Here is a 2,500-nt window from a genome sequence, read left to right on the forward strand (position 1 = left end):
TATATATACACCTATGTATGCATGTAATGTATGTATATGTGTGCGCACACGCGTGTGCCCGTGTGCATGTGTGTTTGTATTTTTTTGTGATAAATGTTATAATAATAGTGAACAGATGTACTGTTCCCAGACCTATATATACTCTGTATATGTATCTAATATTAGTAGCTAATAAATATGTAGAAATGATTGAGTCCAGTCATTAATATCATAAAAAGGAATTAATGGTTAATGGTTACAAAATATATGTGCTAGAAATGAAAAGTCATAGAGCACAATAGAAAGGAGTACTAGAGAAAAGGGTAAAGAGGGGGTTAGTTGATGGATCATATATGTTACACGTCAAAAGTTGCATTCGATCAAAGTTGATAAAGGAAAATGTGTGGGATTTTGCAATTATGTCCGTAGGGTAAGGTAGGAATTAGCAAAGGAGAAAGATGTATAAGGGCAATTAGATCACAGATTCAGTGAAAACGTCAGGAGGGAGAGAATCTAGGGAAGGAGGTGCTGTGCTGTGACAAAGGGTTACATCCAGGGGGAAGCGGCAGGGATAGTAGGTTAGAAGGGGGAATGGGATGTGTTGGGAGGGAGTGGGGAAGGGGTGTTGGGGGAACATGAGTAGGAGGAGGATTGATGTCGGCAGTTAATTTGGGTGTAGAAGGAATGGGAGTACAGAGATTGGAGGATGGTTGTGGTGTAGGCATGTTATCTTGCGTCATGATTAGATAGTTTTGAATGTCTTCGAGAGTTTCTGCAGTGGAGTTGGTTGGGGAGGTCTGAGAAACAAAGTGGAGAAGACTGGAGTGTCTGGATTTAGAATGGCAAAATAATATGACTGGGAGAGGAAGGGGCTAGAAGTGGGATGATGAAAAGATGCTGAGAGAGATGTAGAAACACCTTGAGGGGAAAGGGGAAGGATAGAGCAGTTAGCGGAGTAGGGAGTGAGATAAAAACCTAGTCGACGTGCTTCCTGCCTGGCTTTGCGAAGAGTGAGGCCAAGACTGAATCTGAGAGTTGCCACTTCCGACTCCACCTTGTAGGATGGGCAGGCCCTATAAAATACATCATGGAAGCCACCTCCCTGTTCGGACAGGGAGGGACTCAATGTAAACATAAAAGGGGAGGCAAGTCTACGGAAAATGATCTTGGCATTATTGGTGGGGGACTTACGACGGTCTCTAGGGGGAATGGTGTAGCATTGTACTGATACTGCATCATAGTCCATGGGGCAGGCGAGAAAGTCTTCTCCACAATCTGACCATTTTTTGTCGTAGACAGGGCAGTTTGTTGGAGAGACGGAGATATTTCCGGTACAAGTATTGAGGGTGGGATGAGGTTGGGCAGGAATGCCAGTGAAGTCTGCCGGGTTTGATAATGCCTTAGTTTGGGTTTGGGATGTAACTGTGACAAGACGGGAACGATCGGTGCGGCTGCGGTATTTAAGATATTTGTAAAGGTGAGAGAAGTAGAAGGACGGGGGCTTCTGGAAGAGGGAATAGTGTTGAGAGGTAGTATTGCGGAGAGGTGGACATTAAGGTTGTAGAGTACTAATAAGGAAGAATGGGGTAGTTGATGAAGAAAGCTGTGGGAGTGGAGATGTCTCCTGGAAGTTGAGTATTGACCTGGGAGGATGATGTGATAGCAGGCACTGAGGAGAGGATAGTAGTAGCAGTGTTCAGAGTCGTGGTCAAAGGGGATCCTCGAGTCGGGGAACCGAGAGAATTCGAATCAGTGGGGCTGTTTGATGAATAATAAGGGTATGAAATCTTCATTACTGGCCATGGTAAGCCCAGAGTAAGCCGAGGAGAGAAACAGTCCACCCCTCAGTCCGCTTGAGGGATAAGTGCTAGACAACTAAACGGGGGAAAACCACGCCCATGGGTCCCCCAGGTCGTTCATGACTGGCATAGCCAACCTTTCCCAACACGGCTCTAACACCTCAGGAAGTGGATAGTAGATGGGACTGGTGAAGAGAGGGAAACGATAAGGGGAAGGAAAAAAGACCGTGCAACATTGGTCGAGTCGACGGCTGATGCCTAGCATGGGATTTGGGATAACAGCTGTATTAGTGATAACAGCTGATGTATTATTTGACATATCAACTGATACTGTAATTCACAACTTCTCATACCGCATTTGCCATAACTTATACTATACGTGCTATTGCAGCTGATATATATTCATCATAACAGCTGATATAGCACTTTCCGTAATGACTGACACTGTACCTACTATGACAGATCTTACTGAATTTGCTATAACGAACGCTGTTGTACTTCATATAGCATGTTATTGATTTTGCCATTACGACAAAAAAAAAATAACTTAAACTATTGCTATTGCTGTATTTGCCATAACAGCTGATAGTGTACTTGCTGTAATAGCTGATGCTTTGCTTGGCTTATCAAAAAAAAAAAAAAAAAAAAAAAAAAAAAAATGAAATGCGTAAAATAAGGGAATTAAAACCACAAATCTTATTTTTGCAAATATATTAAAACAA

The 2,500-nt window shown here is 42.9% G+C and overlaps 1 protein-coding gene across 1 annotated transcript in view; it reads left to right on the plus strand.

Moving 5' to 3' along the window:
• Positions 1–189, plus strand: part of LOC125033891 (H2.0-like homeobox protein) — a 15,644-nt gene extending 15,455 nt beyond the window's left edge. The window contains exon 4 of the mRNA XM_047625465.1: positions 1–189. This exon is cut by the window's left edge and continues 1,222 nt beyond it. The gene's annotated coding sequence lies outside the window, so the exon portion shown is untranslated.
• The last annotated feature ends 2,311 nt before the right edge of the window (positions 190–2,500 follow it).

Source organism: Penaeus chinensis, chromosome 2 (assembly GCF_019202785.1).
Source record: "Penaeus chinensis breed Huanghai No. 1 chromosome 2, ASM1920278v2, whole genome shotgun sequence".
NCBI classification, from domain to species: Eukaryota; Metazoa; Arthropoda; class Malacostraca; order Decapoda; family Penaeidae; genus Penaeus; species Penaeus chinensis.